General features: G+C 40.3%; 1 non-coding gene across 1 annotated transcript; it reads right to left on the bottom strand.

Annotated features, from left to right (window-relative positions):
* Window positions 1-5,647: 5,647 nt before the first annotated feature.
* On the bottom strand, window positions 5,648-5,811 carry LOC132134457 (U1 spliceosomal RNA). The gene has a single exon (XR_009429594.1). It is a non-coding gene; the product is annotated as a U1 spliceosomal RNA (small nuclear RNA).
* Between the last annotated feature and the right edge of the window lie 7,274 nt (window positions 5,812-13,085).

Genomic DNA, 13,085 nt, shown 5'->3' with positions numbered 1-13,085 from the left:
GCTCTTGTCCTAAAATGTCCCAAAATGTTAGATAAAACTCTAGGGGAAGTCCATCCACTCCTGGGGACTTCCCCTTCTTAAAACCTCCAAGAGCTTTTTGGATTTCTAAGATGTTAAAATCTTGGGTTAAAATCTCATTTTGACAGTCAACCCTTTCCTCAATAAAATTTAAAACTTCTTTTGCAGTGTCAAAGTGTACCTTTTTAAAACTATATAATGCCCCATAAAATTTTTCCACATCCTCTAAAATCTCTTTTGTTGTGTTAACCTCCCTATCCCCTGTTTTAACCCTGGTTAACCCCCCACCCCTTGTTATTATTTTCTTAAAAAAATATCTGGTACACTTTTCGCCTTCTTCTATTTCTCTCTCTTTACTTCTTAAAAGGACCCCTTTACTTTCTATATTGGCTAAAACTGACATTTCTTTTTTTACTTCCTGAATTTCCTCGTTAAAATCAAAACCATTATTTAAAAGATTAAAATACCTTTGTAGTCTTTTCTGGAACCCCAACATGCGTTTCTTTTCCCTACTCTTCTTTTCTTTCCCTATCTTTCTAAAAAACTGTCTTGTCCGGTCCTTTACCATCTCCCACCACTGTGCACGTGTATCGTAAAAGTCTTGGAGGTTCTGCCACTGGCTGAACTGTTCCCTATATTCTAAAACTATATCCTTGTCTTCCAACAGGGAACAGTTCAGCTTCCACAGCCCTCCCCCTACCGTCACACCCATGGGCAGTGAAAGGGTGCAAGACAGCATCATGTGATCAGAGAAAAAGAGGGGGGTTAATGTAGCATCGGTCGGCGGGCAGTCCCTTGTAAAAACGTAGTCGATTCGAGAGGCTTTGGTACCATCACCACTGAACCAGGTGAAGCCCTCCTCTCTTTGATGCAAAATTTTAAAACAGTCGACTAAATTAAAATCTCTGACTAAACCCTGCAATAAAACCGACGTTTTGTCCACTCTAAAATCCTCCCCAACCCTTTTCCTGTCTGTTTTGGATAAAACACAATTAAAATCCCCTGCTACCATTAGGGGGGCCCTACCTAGCATGTGGGGTTGCAAGTCTTCTAAAAGCTCATATCTTTCATTCTTTTCCGTAAAACCATATACATTAAGAACATTAAAATCCCTGTCTAAAAAGGTCAGATTTACTAAAAGTGCCCGGCCTTGCCTCACCACAGTGCTGCCCTTCACCAAGATGTTAGGATTATTAATTAAAACCGCAACTCCGTCATTTTTGTTAAAATTTGATCCGCTCCATATGGAGGCTCCTGCGGACCATAGCTCCTCCATTTTCTTGTACCTAGTTAAAAAGGGCAGAGAACACTCTTGTAATAAAAACAAATCTGACTTAAAAGATTTTAAAAGGGACAAAATACTCTGTGCTCTAATGGTGGACCTCACACTTCTTACATTGATAGTAGAGATGGTGAGGGCCATGAGCAGTAGGGTTAAAAAGGTATAAGACATTTAAAACAGAAGACAGTAAAAAGACTACAAAGATACGATTAAAATCATGTTATATCTTGTTGCATTTGCCTTTCCTTTTCCTCAGACGAGCTGGGATCAGGAGGGCAAATGCCTGTCGCTTCAGAGGCCACAGAGGAAACCTCTTGTGGCTCTTTTGGCGATGATGCTGTAAGCTTAATGTGCAAAAAGGATACCTCATTGGGGGACTCTAGGGGCCACTTGCGCTCCAGATCTACCGAATCGATACTATCAAGCTTATATGCTGCCCTAGATTTTTTCTCCTCCGTTACAATCAGAGGAGACCCCGCAGGTCTTTTTTGCACCTGAGCGTTAGGGAGTGAACACTCTGTCTCACTCCCGGTAGATTCCTGCACCCCATCCGAAACTGTTACTAGTGAGGAATTGTTTTTTTCCTCACTTTCCTCTCCTTCCATGACCATTTCCTGTTCCGTTGCCTCCGCCCCTGTGGCCGTCCCACTTCCTCCTTCCTGCCCAATCCCTGAGGCCGGCTGGGAATTTGAAATTCCCGCCAAAACCTCAGGGACCGCCTCCTCTTTCCTTTGTTCATTCGTTTGTTGCCCATGTGGGGCGGCCATTTTGAGCTTGTTGGCAAAACTTTTAGGGCAGTCTCTGTAGAGGTGGTTTGTTTCTCCACAAAGATTACACCGTCTGCCATTGGTACAATCATCAAACTGTGACCAATTTCTCTACACTTCCCACATACTAACTCTTGGCATGCTTCAGCGAGATGACCAAACCTGCAACCCTTCCTGCAGAGTTTGGTATGTAGCCTCTGTTCTCTCCGAGCACAATCATGGAAGGCAGATGTTTCAGGCCCTGGTAGCCCCCAGCGTCTTCCCATTGTTTAATGGGAATTCGCCAGAAGCATGTCCAAATGCCATCTTCATCTAACACTTGGACAGGCTGGCCTCGAACAGTGCAAAATCTACCCAACCAAACATAAATATCATCTCCAGTCACTGTTTCATTGAACATCCTTACAATCACAGTTTTAAGTGTGTTATCAGAAAGTTTCTCGACAGTGAACATGGAGAACTGGGCTTTAACCCTCTGGAGTCTAAGGGTATTTTTGGGGCCTGGAGAAGTTTTGTCATGCCTTGACATTTGTGCTTTTTTCAGTTTCTTATAAATATCTAAATGGGTAAAGACTAATCTCACTGTAATCAGCACAAACTGGGCTGTAATAATATGTGAAATGCATGTATGTACATGATTGTGTTTTTGAGAAAAAAAATATTATGCGTGGTTAGTGAAAAACTAAAAATGTTAAAACGCTTGAATAAGGCAAAAAAACACATAAAGAACAATGGTTCCCGGGATTTTTGAGAACTGGAGCTTGTAGCCTAGAATTTTTCTTTCTAAATGATGTGAAAATCATCTTGTTTACTCACTCACAGAAAACAATATATTGCTTAAAATTTTCTAAGACACTTTTTGTTGGTAAAAGTCAAATGCGAGTAGGCGTCAACTACCATGAATATCATTGTGATTTACACCTGAGAAGACAAAGGCCTGCATAATGAGCTGCATAATGAGCCTCTCAGTCATCTGTGCCACTGTGAGTGAGGAGTTACAAGAGAGAATGTGAGAACAAAATAAATCTATATAATTTTATGTTTGTAGTTTATTAAGAATATATTTAATTATCCCACAACATAATTTAATATCCACTTGGGGGAGCAGTTAAACAGTTTATTAGAAACAATCAAAGCTGACTTTCAAACAAATTGTTTGGCATGCTTACTCCAGTCACACAATCCTTCAGAAATCCTTTTAACAATCTTATTTTCTACAAAAAAAAAAAAAAAAAAAACGTTTGTTGTTATTATTATCATCATTATTATTAATGTTGAAGAGAGCTGAGAATATTTTTCTGGGTTTTTAGGGGGAATAAATGGAAAGAAAAGCATTGTTTTTACATTTGTTACAGTTATCTATTTGTTACATTTATATTATTTACATCAAGCTTTCGAAGGGTATAGTGTTGTATATTGTTATTGAAACTTCATAATGTTTCACTTGATTATATATTTAGTCAGGAATTATAGTTCGGAAAAAGTCTAACTAGTAAAACGTTTACACGTTATGTGAAAACTAGTACAAGTATATAAATAAATAAAAAGAGACTTACTCGTGTTTATGATCTCTGCTGAATAAAGTGCTTCATTCTTTTTTTCTGAGGAAATCCATTTCTCAAATCCTCAACCACATCACATCTTTTTGGGGTGAATTATGTGTTATTCCTATAATCGCGAAGAAAACAGTAAAATAAAAAAAACTTGAACAGTCTGGCTGCTTTTTCTTCTGTGTGGGCGTATTCAAGCTGCGCGCTTCAGTTTGAATCTGAATAGCGCGTTCAGCGCGGGGGCGTGGTCACATTAGATATAATGAAGGGAGACATGAAAAACAGACATCGCGTTGTTTTCATATGGATTACTTTATCACAGAATATCTGTTTTCGGCGGCACTTGTTTAGTTTAAAAATAGACATGTCAAGCTTTCTATAGATATCTCTCTCATGTATTTTCGTTGAGTATTCACGGAGTTACAGTTCATTTAAATGACGTGTTTGTAAAAGAAGATCAGCGCAGACAAAGGCTGCAGACAGCGCACCTTGTTTGTTATCTTTATTTTATAAGTGCACAAAGTTTTGTTGTTATTATGTATGTATCCAAAAAAAAGTAGACCCTTTACAGATTCGATTGATGTATTGCTCTTATCTGTACGATTAAAACTGAAAGTGTAATTTAAGTTCTTTTCGGGGTTATCAGGAGAAAATGACTCAAAACGCGTATCCGCGTTAATCGACTTGATAGGGTTAACTGAATCAAACCTTTGCCAAAAGTCATTAAGCAGGGAAGCGGTTTGTTTAATTTGATTAAACATCAAATCCTTTGTTCAAGGGCAGAGTCATCAAACAATTCAGGTCGTCAGATCTAAAAGCTAAGGTCTTTTGGATCAGCTTGCTGGAAAAGTCCATACGGGACATTCCAAGGAGCTTCCCCTCAACCTGCCTGAATAAAAAACGCACGCTGTGGTGCTAAAAACTTAAAACAACAATAAATACAATAATAAATAACCAAATAAATAATTAAAAGACCTTACCTTAAAACTTGTTTTAGCCCGAAGCAGCAGAGTTCAATGTACCTCTCGAAGTTGTGTGACTCAAGATATAAAAAGATCTCTAGTCAGGAAACCTCCAAGAGGCGATCGCAGTCTCAACCGTCCGACAAGATACGTGATCTTAGCCAAAAGGCCGAGAAGCGATGCCGCTAAGACGCAGCGGGGAGGAAGCCGGACACGGCGATGCCCATCTCGGCTTTGGTAAGTCTGGGGGACCTAAAAACGCTGGGGGATGGTAGTACCCTCCCCTGTCTGCAACGTCACCGGGCCTCGTCACGCTCGGCCTGACGCTGGCACTGCAGCGACGGAAAGTACGGCATCGCTCGTAATTCCCAAACGGTTCGTCGCAGAGCCACGTGCCTTATGTCATGGGAATCCTTGGCTCGAGCCGAACCAGACGCAGGTCTCAGATTGGCTCGTCGCTCTGACAAAATTTTCGGGTATTTGGGATTTTGTCGAAAACCTTCTTTTGCAACCTAGCGCCAGGTATTTGGCCCAGTCCCACCCAAAGCAGCACAGAAAGCTTCTTTGGAGTCTGCCTGTCAATAATCATCCCAAAAAAGTGGAAATTTCCATTCACCTTGGCGAGGGGACCTCAAAACGTGCTAAGGTGGCGTGTCTGAGATGGCTCGAATGGCTATAACTCCAGGAAGGAATGAGATCCCTTCACCCAAATCGGCACACCTGTGCAGGGGCTCAGTCAGAGGCCAGGTAAAAAAAGGGCGCTGCGACAGGCCACTCGGTGGCGCTGTAAGCGACAACAAAACTAATACCAATTGAAAAAGGACAACCAAACAACATGGAGACAGCTACAGCTAGGCTGCAGTCAGTCCAATCGACTTTCAAAGTAAGGTCTGTGCTATATTCGAACTGAACCACCCACCAGGGTCCGATTTTTCAAGAGCGTAACTGACTTTGTTTCACAGGCGCACAACACATACCTCGCATGTGACAGAACTCCCCATTCTGAAACGCAAAAAAAAACGCAAAACGCAAAAAAAAACCTCTTCTGCTTTGTTTCACCAACAATTTCAGGGGAGAGCGCGAACGCAGTCCCCCACTACCATAAATTATGCAGTCGAGATTCCCGCATTTGGGGAATTCGCAGGGGTCAGCATGGCCGGAGTGCAAAGGGCAAGCCTCGCCCTGGGTGAACCGCCTTCTTGATCATGGTGTCTCCCCTGCCAGGTAAGTATGAAGGCCCAGGCGGTCAGCCAGAGGTATGATTTGCGTCTCTACCGTCCACACCAACGGTTAGCCCCCCTCCAGGAAAGGAAGGATGGGTGCCTTCCGTTACTGGCCTGGAAACTGCCAAGCTCATGGGCCGGGGCTTCCCAACGCCGGTTTTAGATGACTCTCTTTAACCAAACACACCTGATTCGGTGCATCACCTCGTCTGTGAAAGACCTCAGGTGGGTGCATCGTTCATGGAAGAGTCCAAGACCCCAGGAGGGCGCATCAGGAAAAAAGTTCGCAATACACCACAGCATGGCAGATCTCATTCCTTGTTGCAAATACAGTTGCTATTTAATGAAAAGTGAGATACGCACCACATGTGGTGCACATGTGTGCCAAAATTCAACGCTCATTTTTGTAAGGGATAAAACTTACAAAAATGGATTCCTCTGAGTGCCCTGAGTACAGTACAACTGTTTTCTCTAGGCCTCATAAAAAAATTTCTTCCGACTTCCACCCCCCTCGAGCTGCCTTTTCTAGCCAGGGAGCGTGCACCCTGGCCGGCATGGATGAGTAGGTACGAGGGGGGTGGATGGTACTATTTTTTTGCTAATATCTCCGCGAAGCGGTGGAACCCGGGGCTGAAATTCGGGGGATCCTTAGAGGGTCGAGGGGCCTACCGTATGCAACCACCCTCGAGTTCCTGGGTGGTCCAGTTCCTGAGTTATAATGGTTCAAATTCCACATTTTGGGGGGCCGTAACTCGGACCCCCAGGGTCATAGGGACATGGGGCTAGTGTCGTCGGATAGAGCTCCCAAAGGTCTAATTTTGACCAGAGTTTGGTGTTGTTTCTCCTCTTTTCGAGTGAGTTATGGCCAGTCAAATTTTGGGACTTTTTGCATTTGCGGGTCCATATCTCTGGCTCCCGGGGGTCTATCGACTTGGGGGAGGTGGCTTCAGAGAGGGCCCTTTGAGGGCTATCAAGTCACCGAGTTTCAAGTTGCTAGGTCTCTTCCTTCCATTTGACTATCAAAAATGTGGGGGGCCATAAATTCGCCCCCCGGGGTGTTATGGATGGGGGGACAGCTGTGTTCGGTAGGCCTTCTGGAGGTCTTACTCCGTCCCGAGTTTGGTGCAGTTTGGCCCCGTTTTGGCCGTTTTGACCCCCGGGGTCATAGGGACATGGGGCTAGTGTCGTCGGATAGACGGCCCCCTGGTCTGACTTTTTTCTATGCATATTTCTACAGTATAATGGGATAAAACTTACAAAAATGGATTCCCTGAGTGCCCTGAGTACAGTACAAGTGTTTTCTCTAGGCCTCATAAAAAAAAAATTTCTTCCGACTTCCACCCCCCTCAAGCTGCCTTCTCTAGCCGGGGAGGGTGCACCCTGGCCGGCATGGATGAGTAGGTGCGAGGGGGGTGGATGTCATTAGTCATTAGACTAGAAAATGAATGGGAAATAGACTGGTAAGGGACCAAGGTAATTTACAGTTTATTAGAACAAAAGTGGAATGAGAAATAGACTGGTAAGTGACCAAGAAAATAGTTCCATTTGTAGTTTCTTAGACTAGAGGTGGTATGAAAAATAGACTGGTAACTGAATCAAGGAAAGAGTCATATTTGTAGTTTATCAGACTAGAAAATGAATGAGAATTAGACTGGTAGGTGACCAAGGAAATAGTACTATTTGTAGTTTATTAGACTAGAAGTTGAATGAGAAATAGACTGGTAAGTGATCCAAGGGAATAGTCCCATTTGTAGTTTATTAGACTAGAAAAAGAATGAAAAAAAAACTGGTGAGTGAATCAAAGGAATAGTCAAATTTGTAGTTTATTAAACTAGAAGTGTAATGAGAAATAGACTGCAAATTGTGCTCTCTAATGTATTAGACTCAAAGTTGTATTAACAGACTACAAATGGGACCTAAAAAGTTATATAAGTAACCAATGCTTGGGCAGTGTCCCTTGCATTCATCCTTTTGCTATTCATCCTTTAGTGTTTTAACAAAAGTAGATATGGCTTTGGACGACTGTCCCTTGTGCTTTCGTGGCTATAATCAGCTAAGCGCAAGCTTCTCCTATCCATTGCTTCTGGGAGAGCTTCTCACGGCGGTACCGGCAGCTGAGGAAGCGGTCAAATCCCACCCCCTCTAGGCAGGTTGCACGGGCAACACATAGTCTGCTATCGGCCCTCAACAGCCCTGGGGAGGAGGAGTGCTCAGAGTCGCAGGTTGACAGACTAGATGAAGAGCCAGCCACCAGGCCTGAGGCAGAGCCAGCCACAGGACCCGAGGAGGAGGTCGCCGGGCCTTCAAAGAAGGCCCACTCCTCCGATGCACCATACCCCTTTCCGGACCACGTGCCAGCCCTAAGTGAGTATGACACTTGTCACTTTGATAACACCATACAATAACTTTCATTAATAAATCTCCTATTTGTAGATTATTAGACTAGAAGTTACCTGAGAAATAGACTGGTAAGTGAACCAAGGAAATAATCTCATTTGTTGTTCATTAGACTAGAAGTTGAATTAGAAATAGACTGGTAAGTGAACCAAGGAAATAGCCCCATTTATAGTTTGTTAGACTACAAGAGAAATGAGAAATAGACTGATAGGTGACCAAGGAAATAGTACCATTTGTAGTTTATTAGACTAGAAAATTATAGTAATATAATTATACATATACACACACATATTATGTATGTATATATATATATATATATATATATATATATATATATATATATATATATATATATATATATATATAATTTATTATATATTTAATTTAATTTAATTTAATTTAATTTAATAATAATAATAATAATAATAATAATAATGTTTGTTAGTGTTTACCTCTATGTTATCGACCTGACTCACCTGGTCCTTCTCTTGTGCTTTCTTTTTGCAGATCAGCTCATTGAGGAGTCCAGGGCCAACTGGGAGGGCATCAACCCCACTCCGAAATTAATAAATAATGTGTCCTCAAAGATTTTTAGAATAAAAAATTTTATTTCATATATGTCAGCTGGCCAGACCAATCTGGCCAGCTTGATGTTTTTGGACAACAGGGCAAAGGTCCGGTCCTGGCTGTCTTTTTTAAAGAAATGCAACATTGCAGAGCCAACTGTGCACCATTACCTAAAAAATGTGGCACAGTTCCTCAAATATCTTAATGAGACCCCGCCGCCCACATGCCGGCTCTCCCGTGTGGCTTTCATTGGGATTAGGAGGGAAATCCAGAACTTGACCCGCCCAGTAAAGCGCAGCGTGGCAGTCCACGAGCTGGCTGTAAAACAAGCCAAGGAGGCCCGCCTGATCCCTAAAGCCACACTGCGAGCTTGCCGGGACTCTGCCAAAAAAATTATTTCTGAGATTCTGGGTAAGTTTTTGAATCCTTTCTCCTCTCATTATTTGGCGATCAATGTGATCCTTTATGCTTCTCTTTTTTTCTGTGAAGATCGTCTGAAGACTAGTCCTGAGAAAAAGGACCAATGGTCTTTTTATGGACACCTCACCACTTACTGGGCCAGCATTTATGGTCACCGTGGAGGGGTGTTCCAAAATGTAACAATTAAAGAGGTGGAGGATGCCCGTGCGACAGCTACAGAAGGCCACTTTGTCATTAATGTGAGTGGTTCTCTTTCTCTCTGTCTCTCGTTGTCCACATGGTTTTCTTTAAAATAAAACTCAGCTTATGCCACTTCTCACTGTTTCTAAAGATATCAGCCCACAAGACCAACCAGGCCTTTGGTGCAGCCGAGCTGGCCCTGGACCAGGAGGAGTATGGGTGGCTTGAGGAATTCCTTTCACTCCGGTCCAATTTGGTAGGGGGACGAGTTGCAAACTACTTCTTCTTTACCTCAAAGGCCAGCTCCTGCAAAAACTTGAACAAGTATTTTCAGGATGCGTGGGCGAGCATGGGGTTACCAGGCACACCCACATTTACTGATGTGAGGACTGCCATCGCCACCCATGTAAGCATTCCTGTACTTGTCCCGGCTTTATGAGTTTCTGGTGTGTTTTTTTCTAACTCTTTGCCTATGCTGTTCTCTCTCCAAAAAGGCAAAGAACACTCACTGCCCGGAAGATAGGCACAAAGTGGCACAGTTCATGTGCCACGACACCACCACAGCTGACAGGTTTTATGCCCTCAACCTTAATGCAAAGCAGGCAGCAGAACACCGTCGCCTCTTTGATACAGCTGTGGTGGGTGAGGAAGCTGATAGTCCAAGGCAGCAAGGTGCCAAGAGAAGAAAGACGACAAAACCCCACAAGATGCCAGCTGAGGAAAAGTCCTCATCCACCAGCCCAACGCTCTCCGACAGCCCTCCCGATGCCGAAGAAGGCCAGAAGTCTGGGAAATCTGCTTCAGTAAGTACAATTTCCCATGGATTGGTTTAACTGTTTGTGACAAGTAGACATGTTCACTAACACTTTGCCTTTCTTATTATTTCTATAAGGAAAGAAGCACATTAATGAAGATGGTCCTCAGACGCAGACTGATGGTGAAGAACTCCCCACTTAAATCACCACAGGAAATAGCGTCTAAAAAGCTGGTGCAGCAAGTAAAAAAAGAGACTGGAGAAATTTAAAAAAAAATCCCGTAAATAATTTATGTAGCTATTTAAATTGTTTGTTTTGATGTTTTTTATGATAATTGTTCTACTCCTTTTATTTCTACGATAAAAAAGTAAGGTTATCTTTTTATTTGTTTTGATAGCCTGTTCCATTTTTCTTTTTTCTTTTTTTTGTAAATAGTTATAGTTAAGGTTAATATCAGTTTGCTCTGAATCTTTCTGAACATGTTTATTTATTTATTTTATATTTCTTATATAATGCATGTTTCCTATTATACTTTTTATATATTGTGTTTTTTTGTACAGAACTTTGAGGCATTTTTGATTTTGACTTTACAATGTCTGCAAAACAAAAAGTTCAATAAATATTTGAAATTGAATTAAGGTGTCATTACTTTACACACACTCACACACACTCACACACACACACACACACACACAAATATATATTACATGTAATAAAAATAATTTAAACATATTTATATATTGTGTGTGTAAATAAAAAGGTATATGTAATGAATACATAATAAATATATAGTATTTCTATACATAAAATGTTTAATAAAAACATATTTTACTATATTTTGAATAACTTGAAATTAGGATGTTTTCACATAAATACACTTCTATTTCAAATGTATTCAGGCCGATCATCATAACCAGTTAAACTGATTATTAGACTAGAAGTTGAATGAGAAATAGACTGAAATAGTGAAATGTATTGTTTATTAGACTAGAAAAGGAATGAGAAATAGACTGGTAAGTGACCAAGGAAATAGTACTTTTTGTAGTTTATTAGACTAAAAGTTTTGAATAAGAAATAGACTGGCAAGGGATCAAGGAAATAGTGCCATATGTAGTTTATTAGACTATAAAATTAATGAGAAATAGACTGGCAAGTGATCCATGAAATAGTGCCATATGTTTTCACATTAATACACTTCTATTTCAAATTTATTCAGGCCGATCATCATCACCAGTTAAACTGATTATTAAACTAGAAGTTGAATGAGAAATAGACTGAAATAGTGAAATGTATTGTTTATTAGACTAGAAAAGGAATGAGAAATAGACTGGTAAGTGACCAAGGAAACAGTACTTTTTGTAGTTTATTAGACTAAAAGTTTTGAATAAGAAATAGACTGGCAAGTGATCAAGGAAATAGTGCCATATGTAGTTTATTAGACTATGAAATGAATGAGAAATAGACTGGCAAGTGATCCATGAAATAGTGCCATATGTTTTCACATTAATACACTTCTATTTCAAATGTATTCAGGCCGATCATCATAACCAGGTAAACTGATTATTAGACTAGAAGTTGAATGAGAAATAGACTGAAATAGTGAAATGTATTGTTTATTAGACTAGAAAAGGAATGAGAAATAGTCTGGTAAGTGACCAAGGACATAGTACTTTTTGTAGCTTATTAGACTAAAAGTTTGAATAAGAAATACACTGGCAAGTGATCAAGGAAATAGTGCCATATGTAGTTTATTAGACTATGAAATGAATGAGAAATAGACTGGCAAGTGATCCATGAAATAGTGCCATATGTTTTCACATTAATACACTTCTATTTCAAATGTATTCAGGCCGATCATCATAACCAGTTAAACTGATTATTAGACTAGAAGTTGAATGAGAAATAGACTGATATAGTGAAATGTATTGTTTATTAGACTAGAAAAGGAATGAGAAATAGACTGGTAAGTGACCAAGGAAATAGTACTTTTTGTAGTTTATTAGACTAAAAGTTTCGAATAAGAAATAGACTGGCAAGTGATCCATGAAATAGTGCCATATGTTTTCACATTAATACACTTCTATTTCAAACTTATTCAGGCCGATCATCATCACCAGTTAAACTGATTATTAGACTAGAAGTTGAATGAGAAATAGACTGAAATAGTGAAATGTATTGTTTATTAGACTAGAAAAGGAATGAGAAATAGACTGGTAAGTGACCAAGGAAATAGTACTTTTTGTAGTTTATTAGACTAAAAGTTTTGAATGAGAAATAGACTGGCAAGTGATCAAGGAAATAGTGCCATATGTAGTTTATTAGACTAGAAAATTAATGAGAAATAGACTGGCAAGTGATCCATGAAATAGTGCCATAGGTAGTTCATTAGACTATGAGTGGAATGAGAAATTGACTGGTCAGTGACCAAGGAAATAGTCCCATTTGAAGTTGTTTGGACTAAAAGTGGAATGAGAAATAGACTGCAAAGTGTGCACTCTTGTTTTATAAAACGTATTTTACAATACATTATGGATAAATTGGAATTAGGAAGATTTCAAATAAAGTAACTGTTAAGTGACAAATGAAATAGCCCCATGTGTAGTTCATTAGACTAGAAGTGATTTGAGAAATAGACTGACAATAAAAAATATTGCTATTTAATATACTGCAAGACTTGCAACATTTGTGGTGCAAATTAACCAAAATCCAACAGTTTTTTCTATGCATATTTCTACAGTATTATGGGATAAAACTTACAAAAATGGATTCCTCTGAGTGCCCTGAGTACAGTACAACTGTTTTCTCTAGGCCTCATAAAAAAGATTTTCTTCCGACTTCCACCCCCCTCGAGCTGCCTTCTCTAGGATGAGTAGGTGCGAGGGGGGTGGATGGTACTATTTTCTTGCTAATATCTCCGCGAAGCGGTGGACCCCGGGGCTGAAATTACCTACCGTATGCGACCAC

The sequence above is a fragment of the Carassius carassius genome, unplaced genomic scaffold, assembly GCF_963082965.1.
Source record: "Carassius carassius unplaced genomic scaffold, fCarCar2.1 SCAFFOLD_102, whole genome shotgun sequence".
Classification (NCBI taxonomy): domain Eukaryota; kingdom Metazoa; phylum Chordata; class Actinopteri; order Cypriniformes; family Cyprinidae; genus Carassius; species Carassius carassius.
This window is presented reverse-complemented; position numbering and strand designations above follow the sequence as displayed.